The sequence below is a fragment of the Vicugna pacos genome, chromosome 13 (genome assembly GCF_048564905.1).
Source record: "Vicugna pacos chromosome 13, VicPac4, whole genome shotgun sequence".
NCBI lineage: Eukaryota > Metazoa > Chordata > Mammalia > Artiodactyla > Camelidae > Vicugna > Vicugna pacos.
The window spans coordinates 35,833,773-35,845,989 of record NC_132999.1 but is presented as its reverse complement, the minus strand read 5'-3'; the positions used below and the strand labels follow the sequence as shown (position 1 = coordinate 35,845,989).

The 12,217-nt window shown below is 40.5% G+C and overlaps 1 protein-coding gene across 12 annotated transcripts in view; it reads left to right on the top strand.

Moving 5' to 3' along the window:
* The window catches only part of ST3GAL3 (ST3 beta-galactoside alpha-2,3-sialyltransferase 3), a 185,788-nt gene that overhangs the window by 64,903 nt on the left and 108,668 nt on the right, over positions 1-12,217 (top strand). The window contains exon 2 of one of the 12 annotated variants that reach the window (XM_072974601.1): positions 8,923-8,974. The exons of the other annotated variants lie outside the window; for them this stretch is intronic. The gene's annotated coding sequence lies outside the window, so the exon portion shown is untranslated. The remainder of the gene's footprint in view (positions 1-8,922; positions 8,975-12,217) is intronic. 12 annotated transcript variants of the gene reach the window in all.

Sequence of the window (12,217 nt, the reverse complement as noted above, 5' to 3'; positions counted from 1 at the left end):
GACACAAAGAGCTTGACTTTGGAAGCTGTTTTGTTCTTTTCTAGTGTTTTTGGTTTTTTGGGGTTTTTTTTTTTTTTTTTGAGGCGGGGTTATTTCAACCAATTTAGAAACGGAATCTTGCAAAAAGAAAATTTTAGAGTTTTGTACACATTTGGGAGCTTCCAGGTATCAGTGAAAATAAATACACCATTTGTTTTGTTTCATTTTAGAACTGTGGTCCTCCAATTTAATCTTAAGAAAAATGAGTTTGGGGAGATTAAAAGTTCCCTTTAATGGCCACTGTAATTTCAGATTATTTTAGTTCATTTGGCCAACTTAGTTAAAAATGCACATGTCGGGGGTCCATAGGTTTTAAGCATGAACCAGCCAGAGTCCGCATAAAAGGGCTGCCCTCAGAGCATTTAGATGACCAAGATCCCATTTCCCTAAATTCTTCCAGAAACCCAAGAAAGTTGATAGAGTCCTAGCCCAGACTGCAAAAGGAATAAGGCAAACTCTTAGTTCCCAGTTAGCTCAGTCCTCAAAAGAGAACCTAGCTACCGTGTGCTCCAGAAGACAACTTGAGTACTCATTAAGGACAAAGCCTCGAACCAGAAAGGACAAAGCCTTTCCTCTGAAAGGAGAAAGCCTTTCCAGATCTTGAGAAAAATTGAAGACCTCAAAATACAAAAAGAGCAGGGCTCAGAATTTGAGAGGAGACTCACCAAATTGAAAGCAGGCAGCGACTCAGGGAAGCCATGGGTACAAGGGTCTCAGTGCAGGTACCTCGCTTGATTCCAGGAGCCGTCATCTCTCAGGGTTTGCTTCCTTTGGACCCCACTTCTGACACCAAGTATGTCAACTTTAGAGATATAATAGCTCGTTATTTTACTAGCAAAAGTGCATTTATTTGGGAGTACCAGAAGAATTGCTGTTTGGGTAATGCAAATTATGGCAAATCTTAGGTAAATCCAGAGCACAAGGAAGGATAACGTGCTTTTATAGGAAAGTGAGGGGGAAGTGGGGTTCGAAGGGTCTGTGATAACCAAAGAGTCCATTGGAGGCAGCTGGGAGTCCAGAGCTGACAGGTTTCTCATTGGTTGGACTGCTGCAGTCTCTGATTGGCTGGGCTGTCCTGGAGTGGAGAGAAGTTTTCTTCTTCTTTCTGAGAATAAAGTAGAGGCACCTCTCTGTTGGAGATCTGGTGTGTGTCTTCCTGTTTGGAATAATTGAGGATGCATGGCAGGGTGTGAGAGCTCTCCCTATAGACCTGTCCTAACTCTAGTTTCACCTGAAATCTGTATTCACAATCCATTCATCATGATGGACATTGAGGTTGCTTCCACTTTTTGGCAATTGTGAATAATATTGCTGTAAACATGCATGTTCAAGTTTTTGTGTGGACATAAAATTTTCATTTCTCTTGGGCATATGTATACCTAGCAGTGGAATTGCTGAGTCATATGGCGACTCTGTACTTAATGTATTAAGGAATACCCAGGCTATTTTTCCAAAGCTGCTTTACCCTTTACATTCCCATTAGTAATGTATTCCCTTTCTGCCCATGCCTTCCACTCTTAGTAGTTAAGAGGAATGATGGTGATATCAACCAATTACAACTTTTGATTTTTCAGTTGTGGTACTAAGAGATACATATCCTTTCTTTGCAAATAGAAATAATGCAAAGTAATGGATATACAATTTTTCTTTTCATGACAAAATGTAAAAACTTAACTGAGCAACCTTTCATCTTATTCCTTCCATTTGTCTTAACTAAGTTATCTCTTGGTAGTGGAATGGTACCGTACTCTTGATGACAGCCTATCAATTACCTCTTTTTTTCCAGGTGAAGGAAAGAATGTCATATGGCAGATTGACTCATCCTGTCCAAAGGACTCTGACATATGCGAATATTGCAGGCCCTGTTCTCATGGAGATTCATACCTTTTTTCAATATTTGGATTTTTAAAATTATTTAGATTTGAAAGGAAATCCCAAGCATCATGTCGTTTTACTCATAAATATTTCTGTATGCATCTCTAACAGATAAGAACATTTGAAAATATAGCCATTAAAATAAAACAAAAATAAATAAATGGGACCTAATTAAACTTATTTTTAATTAAACTTAAAAGCTTTTGCACAGCAAAGAAAACCAGAAGCAAAACAGTAAGACAATATACAGAATGGGAGAAAGTATTTGCAAATGATATGACCACCAAGGGATTAATTTCCAAAATATACAAACAGCTTATACAGCTAAATATTTTTTTAAAAATCCAATCAAAAAATGAGCAGAAGATCTAAATAGACATTTCTCAATGAAGACATACAGATGGCCAACAAGCACATGAAAAGATGCTCAGTATCACTGATTGTTAGAGAAATGCAAATCAAAACTATAATGAAGTGACACCACACACCAGTCAGAATGGCCATCATCAAAAAGTCTACAAATAATAAATGCTGGAGAAGATGTGGAGAAAAGAAACCCTCCACACTGTTGGTAGGAATGTAAATTGGTGCAGCCACTATGGAGAACAGTATGGAGGTTCCTTAGAAAACTAAAAAGCTAAAAATAGAGTTACTATATGATCTAGCAATTCCTGTATACCCAGAGAAAACTCTAATTCAAAAAGATACATATAGCCCAGTAGCCCAACATTCATAGCAGCACTATTTACAATAGCCAAGACATGGAAGCAGCCTAAATGCCCATCAACAGATGAATGGATAAAGAAGCTACACACACACACACACACAGGAATATTACTCAGCCATAAAAAGGAATGAAATAATGCCATTCACGGCAACATAGATGGACCTAGAGATTATCATACTAAGTGAAGTAAGTCAGACAGAAAAAGACAAATAGCATATGATATCGCTTATATGTGGAATCCAAAAAAAAAAAAAGATACAAATGAACTTATTTACAAAACAGAAATAGACTCACAGACATAGAAAACAAACTTATGGTACCCAAGGAGAAGGGGAGGGAGAGAGAAATTGGAATTCTGGGATTAGCACAGCCTCTAATAATTTCCTGATAAAGGATGCATGAGAGGTAAATTTCTGAGACCTTGCCTGTGTAAGAGTGTCTTAATTCTAATCTTGTACTTAATTGATAGTTTGGCTGGGTATACAGTTCTTGGTTGGCAATTATTTTCCCTCAGAATTTTAGAGATATTGCCTCAATGTATTTTAGGCCTTCAGTGTTTTTCTTGAGGGGTCTTATGTTGCTCTGATTTTTGAAACCTGTTTGTCGTTCTCTCTGAAAATTTGAGTATTCTGAAATTTCATGATGATGTACCTTGCTGGAGGGCTATTTTCATCTTGTGCTGTACACTCAGAGGGCCCTTTTGGGCTCAAAAAACTCAAATTCTTTAGTTATGGGGAAATTTTATTGAATTATTTCTTTGACTATTTTCTCCCTTCCATTTAAATTTTGTTTTCTTTTCATAGAACTCCCATAATTCAGTTGTCATGTTTCCTAGACTGGTCCTCTAATTGTTTAAGGAAACCTTTGTCTTCTGTTTTCTATCTTTATCTTTTTTGCTGTATTCTGAAAGATTTTCTCAACTTATTTTTTAATCCTTTTTATTTCTGCTATCATGTTTTTAGTTTTCAAGTTATTCTTTTGTTTTTATTTACTAAATGTACCTTTAAAAATGATTATCTGTTTTGTAAACAAAATATCTTCCCTCTGAGGATTTTAATGATTTTATTCCTAAGTTTGCACCTTCATGTGTATTTTCTGTTTTTCTGCATTGTGATTATTTTTCACTTGTTTTGGTCTCTGTCTTTATTTTAGATGCTTTCCTCTAATGCCTTGTGATCTTGGTTGTCAGCCCATACTGAAGAGTGTGCTGTCTTGTTTTTAGTATTGTCTTGTCTCCTACTTCTAGTGGTACTGGTGGGGCCAGTGGTTGAGGCTTTGGGGAGTGTGGTGGTATATTTGAGGTCATATTTCAGTTTTCCCCACTGCTAGTAATATAGGATTCACCTTTCCTAGTTTTGCTGAGTAAGTTCCACTGGTTTATTTGCTTTTCCAAAACTTTTGTTGCTGATATCTCCTCTCCTATTTTCTTGTTATTGTGTATTTCTGATTTACAAGAAATAAACAACCTTTTCTGTCATTTTGAGGGGCTTGGAAGAGAGCGGAGGCATGTGTGGAATCTAAATCAGAGTTCAGCAAATTCTGGTTCCTGCACCAAACCCAGCCCTTTCCTATTTCCAGGGCACCACGACTAAAACTTTCCCAGGCACCTGAAGTTCCAGACTTCATCCTACCATCTCACTCTCAGTTTCCACACATGCCTAGTATCGTTCTAGCTTCTTCTGTTGCACACACAGGTGTTTGTAAGCAGTGCCACCCTTCCTCCACCTGCCCCCACCCTCCTAGAGGGCAGTTGGTAGTAGAATTCCAGCTACTCCCAGACTTCCTGGTCTCTCCATGGGTGATTATACCCCAGGGGGTGTCCTGCCTCTGATCCTCAGCCAAGTGCCTTTTGTCTCCTGGATGACATAGCAATTTCTTTCTCAATTTCATGATGACTCAGTTTTTAAAAATAGTCTTTGATGTGTCAAAGCCTTTTTTGAAAGTCTAAACAGGCTGTATTGACTAGTTCCCTTTTAGTCACATGCATTTTACCTCCTGAAAGGAGCCCTAATATATTAATTAGGCATGATTTTACCTTCCTGTAACCACACACCTCTCACTTCCATGCTTCAGTGCCCCTCCTTCGATGTTCCCTCCCTCCCAGCACAGCCTGTCCTGTAAGGTTACGGCATACCAGCTCCAATACTTTCTCCTCCATGTCTTCCCAGGTTCTCCCAGAAAAAAATTCTCCCTCCTGCATCTGAGCTCCTGTAGCAACTTCTCTAGAGGCATGGAATACATTTGTATCTTCGTATTATCCTCCTGATAGTTCAGAAACTCTTTTCATGTCAGGGACCATGTCTAATCTTTCCATACGGCCTCTTGAACTTACTAAGACCTCTGTATATGTTTGGCAAGTTAAATTAATTAAATAAATCTAAGGAATACCTTCCTGAAATAAGTCTACTAAATCAACAGCCTCCACTTAATTCATTTACAGCTGAGTCCCTGCAGTCTGATCACTGTACAGAAATTGTTCCCACTGAAGTTACAGATGCCCTCCCAATGAGTGATTCTTCAGTATCTTTGCATCCATCAGCATCTTCCACCTCTTTGCCACATTTGGATCCTCCTTATAAATAATTCTTACTTCCTCTGGCTTCCTCTGTGCTGCTACTCCTACCTCTGATTATTCCACTGATTTCTCTTCCGTATATCACATCCTTCTAAATCAGTGGTTGTTTTATTTTCTGTCCTCAGCTTTTTTTTTTTTCTCTATGTATTGTCATTTACTCTTGTTTGTTTGAGATTGGAGTTGAGAAGGAAGAAACTGAGGGCCTCAGACTAGGGGTTAGAGGAGAACCAGGATCTAAGCAATGGAGAAAGTAGAACATAACACAGGTAGCCACATGGCCACTAAAGTATCAGTTTTGCTGATGGACTGATAAATCCCCAAAGAGCTAGATTGGAGAACACAGCTTAGACCCAAGGACCAAGTAGCGCCTTCCAGCTGTCCTGAGATTTAGACCCTGTGGTGCGAGTTGTGCTCGGAGCAGGTCATCAGGGAGGCAGAAAGTGCTCCGGGGTATTAAAAGCATGAGGGCTGGAGGGTAGAGGAGGTGAGCCCACTCAGACTACAGACAGCTCCAAGATACCAAGAGACTTGAAAAGGAGAATCTGAATTATAGGCCAAGTCTTAAGGGAACTGAGGAAGTGCTAAGCCCTAAAGTCTCATGGAAAGATGATCCATGGTGTAGCTGACTGCCGCAGAGACTGGCCCTGGAGGAACATTCTGGATCTAAGGTGGCTCTTTAAAGTGTCTTGTTGCCCTCAACTGAGGGTCGTGGCTCTTTACTCCGATGCTCTGCCACTAACGCGGGCCCCAAGGCCCAGTGCCAAGTCCAGCCCGTGGCCTCCCAGTTTCTGCTCTTCTTTGCTTGTATGCTTGTATCTCCTGCCAACAGCCTCAACTCTCTGCACTTCCCAATCCCAGTCTCCAAAAGGTGGAACCTCTCTGCCTTTTAGGTGGCTGATGAGTCTATGAATTGCCTTCTCTTGGGTCAGGTACTCACCTGTGGTCCAGTTGTCAGTGCCCAGAGGAGAGGCAGGGTCCTGTGGCTTAGGCAAAGGCCCCTCCCAGTCAAGCAACAGTCAGTTTCCACTCACCTAAGCCCAGAATGTAAATATAGTCCTCTTTCTTTCATATCTCTCACTCATGTCCCAACAGTCACTAGTTCTATAAATGTTCCTTTTTAAACATTATTAGCATCCAACCTTATTTCTTTTGTTTTCTTTTTTTCCCCTATTTTTTCTACCTTTTTTTCCCCCCTTTCTTTCTATAATGGAAATCCATCCTTTTTTCTTGGTTTCTGTTGCCACTGCCTTGGTTCAGGCCACTGTCACCTCTCATCTGGAATGTTGCATTCTCCTCTACCAGTCTCTCTCCCCTAACCTACCCTTTACCCTGTTACCAGAACAGTCAGTTTACTTCCCACATAGCAATGAAAGTTTATATTTAAGAATATAAATCAGATCACATTACTCCTTTGGCTTTAAGCAGAGGCTTCTGCCTGCTATTGAAATACAGCCACAGACATCTTCCTGTGGCCTCCGCCATGAGGCCCCCACAGATCTGGCTCCTGCCCTCCTCTCTGACCTCATTTCCCACCCGCCTTGTGTTCTCCATGTTCTGTATTCCAGCAACACTGGCCTTCTCTCTGTGTCTTAAATATACCAAGATTGCTGTACTTGCCTTCCTTCTACCTGGAGCTCTTCTTCCCTTGGTCTTGTCTTGGCGGGCTCCTGTCTCCAGGTCTCAGCCACATGTCACCTCCTCAGAGAAGCCTTCCCCAAACACCCTGTGTCTAGTATTGCCTGTACTTCCACCCTTGGTCACCATTACGTTGTTGAATATTCTTCATCCCACTTATCAACGTCAGAAATTATTCTGTTCATTTCTTTGCTTACTTATTTTTTTCAAACTCTCTGACTAAAATATAAATTCCTTGAGAACAGGAACATTCTTATTCTTTACCATTGTATCCCTGAGTCTGGTGCATGGTAGTCACTTAATAAATATGTTAAATTAATGAACAGTGAAATATCTCCCTCATTACCCTTGTATCCATATCTATACATTATACTTAGCCTCCCTCAACTTTATTGAGACACAGTTTACAAATAACATTGTGTAAGTTTAAGGTGTAGGACGTGGTCATTTGAAAAACATATTGTGAAATGATTGCCACAATAAGGTTAGTTAGCAAATCCATCACCTCACATAGTTACCTTCTTGTGTGTATGCAGCGGTGAGAACATTTAAGATCTACTCACTTTGGCAGATTTCAGGTATGCAGTGCAGTATTGTTAACTATAGAATGCTTGGCTTTATGTGTGTTTTTATTTTACCTGTTAGGTTGCAAGCTATTGGAGGGAAGAGGTTTTTTGCTCTTTATGTTTTGTTTTCATTCATTCTTACCTCACTAGGGCTTACATATGGCGTCCAGCAGAACACATGCGCTGAATGTGTACCATGACAGATAGTACCCAAAAGTGTAGCTGCTTCACTGCATAATTTGAGTTTTGGAAGCCTCTCCAATGCCTGGAAAGACTGAGCCCCATTCTTCGTCCTCCTTTTATATTCTTTTTATCCGCTTCAGAAACCAGACACAGGAAACATCTGACCATAATAAAAGATTTCCAGTAAATTCCAGGTTTCCTCACTGAACAGAGTCATGTGCCGCAATGCTCTGTTGTACTTCGGTCTGGAATTCTGTTTGGTCACTTGTGTAGCACACCACATGGCTGCCTCTGGCCTGGGAGCCAGGAACAGCTGGAGCCTGGGCTGCTTGAAATAAAAATGACACATTTGTGAGCCTGAGGGGGAGAAGTCTTGATATTCTTGCTCTGTTTCTTGCAAAACAAACTTCCCAATTTGTTGAATACTGAATTTTCCCTTTAGCTGTCAAAGTGGTTTATAACTAAAATGATCTTACATCCTTTAGAATAAACACAAAAAAATGAATGGCCAAACTGATTCTCAAATCTCTGCCTTAAATGCTCAAAGCAACATCTGTCAAAACTTATGCAAAACATGGTGTGTGTCACTGCCATCCTCCTGAAGCTTCTACCCTCTCACGTACATCTTCTGCAGTTTAGGGACACGTGTTCTCAGGAGCATCCCACTATCACTTGAAATAATATTTGCAAAAACTCTGACTTTTTCCTTCCACTGAGACTCATTTGTTTGGTGCTTACCCCTTGCACACCCTTATCACACTTTATATTTATTTTAAGTGCCTCTTAACGTGTCTGTCTTTCTGGGCTGAAAGGCAAAGACTATCTCCTGTTCAGCTCTCTGTCTCTCATATCTGGCACATAATAGGCACTTGATCATATTTGTGGGAAGGAAGGAAGAAGAAAAGAATTTTACAAAAGCCAGTCTATTTAGGAATTGATGTAGCTGAGGTATGTTTAAAGTGTCATGAAATATAAGGGTGACCTCAGTAACTAAGTAACTAAGCTGAATAGCTTTTCCACAAGTACAGTGAATAACAAAGGAGATCAAGAACCTTCCATCCTTTTGCATTGGTAACAGTGAGCTAGAGGTCAGAAATCCTAGAGCTGGTTTAGAGAGTTCTTTTTTAACTTTTTTTCCCCCTGATAATACAAGTAATACATGTTCACTATAGAAATTTTGCAAAAATACAAAGAATAAACATCACCTATAATTCTTTCACCCAGAGACGACCATTGTTAACACTTAGTTTTTTTTCTTTCTTTTACTCTTACTGAAGTTTTAGTCTTTTAGTTAACTTTCAGCCTTTTTTCTTTACATTTAGACTGACGAGTTTAATAGAGATTATTTCAGGACTGCTTGTGAGTACAAAGAAGGTAAATTGGAATTGGGAAAATACTTGTCAACTGCAATAAAAATTTGAGATGCCGTTTTTATTGTTGCCTGTCTGGGCAGTCAACTCCTCAGAAAGACTTTCCTAATCTTCTCCAGGTGAATGCGCTCTCTCATCTGGAAAGTGCCTAGGGCCCTTTTCTTACCACCCACCCACCTCTGGCCCCTCCATACTGCTTTGTGGGAGAGCTTTTATCTTCCAGGGGTGGGGCCAGGCTTGAACCTCTGAAGCTTCATGGTACAAGGATATTTCAAGGTTGACTTGAATTGAATGAGAATCTGTATGCAGAATGGATCTCTCCATCCCCAGTCTGAGAAATATCACTTAGAGATAACATTACCTTTGCAGGAAAGCAGATATTTACTAGTTTATTCCTTTGTTTAATGAGCATGTTGAACATTTTCTGTGTGTCAGACACTGGTCTAGGCAACAAAGCTTCAAAGTGGATAGATGGTCCTTGTCCTCAGGGAACTTGCAGTTTAGTAAGAGAAAAAGAGAAGTAGGTACGGATTATAATGCAGTATAATAAATGCCATAGATGGTGGTACAGTGATGGCCTAAGGAAGAGAAGGGGCAGAACTGATCAGAGAAGGCTTCAAGAAAAGGAGATGATTGCCTTGGGTCTTCATAGAAAAGTGGGAGTGTCTTGATGCAAACAAGCAGAGAAAACAGTACCTCTGATGTCTAAAGACACGAAGGTGCATCTCTCTTTGGAGAAATAGAAATAGGAGTAGTTTGACATATCTGGAACATGAGATATATTTGAGGTGGTAAATGAGCCAAAATGGTAAAGACTTTGAATGTCAGGGTTTGCACTTTATCTTACAGACTATGGGAATCCAGAGAAGTATTTAATCAAGAAGAAAAACACACTCTGGTGTACTTTTTAGAAAAATTGTGCAGCCGTATAAAGGATGATGGACGTGGGCTAAGCTGGAAACGGGTTTGGCTAGAGGGCTATGAGAACAGTGCCAGTGAGAAAGGATAGGCAGACTTCCAGAAAAAGCAACTCTACAGCGACAGAAAGTAAATTGGTGGTGGCCTGGGACTAGAGGTGGGAACAGGGCGTGACTGTAAGTGGGCGCGAGGGATCTTTTTAGGGTGACAGAAATGTTCAAAAACTACTTATGCTGATGGTTACACAACTCTGTAAATTTTCTGAAAATCATTGAATTATATTTTTTAAATTAGTGAATTTTATAATATGCAAATTACACATCAATAAAGCTCTTTTTAAAAGAGAGAGAAATAGGACTTCTCTTCTGAACAGCAGCATTGAGAGGAGACAGATGTGAGAAACGTTGATAAAGAAGTAAAATTTGTAAGAGTTAGATGTGGATTGGATCTCCTACAAGGTAAGATGGTCAACTATCTGATTAGCCAAGTGTCCTGATTATGCTTCTACATTTCTCTGAAAAAAAAAAAATCAACCCTAGCTTTTACTTGGTAGGTTTCAAAGCAAATGGATCTGCCCTTAATTGGCAGTACAGCATCTGCCTGTGGATCTTTATCAAAACCACATCCTCCAGCTCTCTCCAGTTTACCCAGTTCTTAGTAAACAGCTGGTTATGAGAAAAAATGTTTATGAAGGGTTGCCTGAAGGAGCTGAGGTCCATCCATTTCTCTAGGCACTGTCATCCAGCAAATAGGTATTGCCTGCCAGGTGTTATGCTGGTAACAGGGCTGTGAATAAGGCAGGTAGAGTGTCTGCCTTTGTGGAGCTTAGAGTCTAGCAGTGGGGACAGAAGTTACTTATAGTTATGATAACGACTGTGTCAGATTTCCATGTGCAATAAGACAAAATGACATTCTTCTGAGATCTGAAGGATTATGTTGGGGTGGGACACTGCACGGGGTGTAGACGCTGGTCCTGTATGCAGCCAGCCAGCATTGCTTTGTAGAGACTGAGCCTTTTGAATGTGATCCCTTTTTGTCTGGGGTCTCTGGGGTTATCTTGGGCCTTAAATTATCTTGGTGTCATTTATAATGGCTTTTATTGAGCTTTGCATTGGCTTTATGCCATCATTGGTATTGGCTCATGTTGTAAGAAACTGCCACATAGGATTCACAATTACTTGTTACAGCAATGTTGTAGAAGTTACAGTCTTCAACATCATGCAACATCCTCCCTTACTAAGACCCACTAAGAGAAATTTCTTTCCGATCACTGTATAGTATGTGCATTTATACTTTGCTCTTCTGGCCGCTCTGAGACGCCCTGTCCCATCCAACTTCGGGTCTCCACGCATAGCATCCTCTCTGCCTGGAATGCCCCATTCCCTTCTTGTCAGGTTTAATCCTTACTTATTCTTCATTATTTGTTCAAATGTCACTTCTTTAGGGAAGACGTCCCTAACCAACACCTACTCCTCTTCCAAACTAGGTCTAGCTCCTAATAGAAAATTTCTCAGCACTCTTTTCTTCTTTACTTAATCCGTTTTTAGTTGAAATAACTTGTTGTTTGGTAACTTTTTTCTTTTAGACTGATGACAGATCCATGAGGACAGAGACCATGCTGTTTTTTGTTTGCTCCTGGATCTCATAGTCATAGTGTAGTGTCTTGCACATAGTAGATGCCCAATAAAGATATACTGAATGGTTGAGTGAATGAATGAATGAACGGTGGGCAGTAAATCGTATTCATTTTCCCCTTTTCTTTAGCTGTTTGGGAGCCCCGGCCTCTTTGATTCTATCTGTAGTGTTTGTGTAGGTCCTCATGGCATGCATTTTGTGCACTAACAGTCCCCTGACTGTATTTTTCCTATCTTTGACTTCTTCACTTTTAAAATTCCAGTGCATACTATAAATTCCTATAGGTCACTTTATGCCTTTTGGGGGAAGAAATAATAAACTGGGTGTATGAGCAGGAAAAGAAAGGGAGGAGTCCAAGGGAAATACTAGTGCCTTTAACCAGATGCAGAAGGGAAGTTTTCTTTTGCTTTGTTTTCATTTTGTGTTCACTGTGAGAAGGAAAAAGAAGTAAATGTGTCCCCTAATTTGGCAGGAAATGCCTCTGAAGATTTTGGGGCCTGTCTCTACCCTGAGATGTTCCTCCCAGTGGCACGAGGCTGGGGGTTGGGCGCGGCAGGGCCTCTTGGCCCAGTGGACGGGTGGGCACGGACCTGTGGAGGCTGTCTATGCAGCTGAGTCCCATTCCAGTTTGCCTTTCCTTGGGGGAGGGTTTGGGCAGACCCAGTGGGAGTTCTTTTGTCTGTTGTTTTACTAT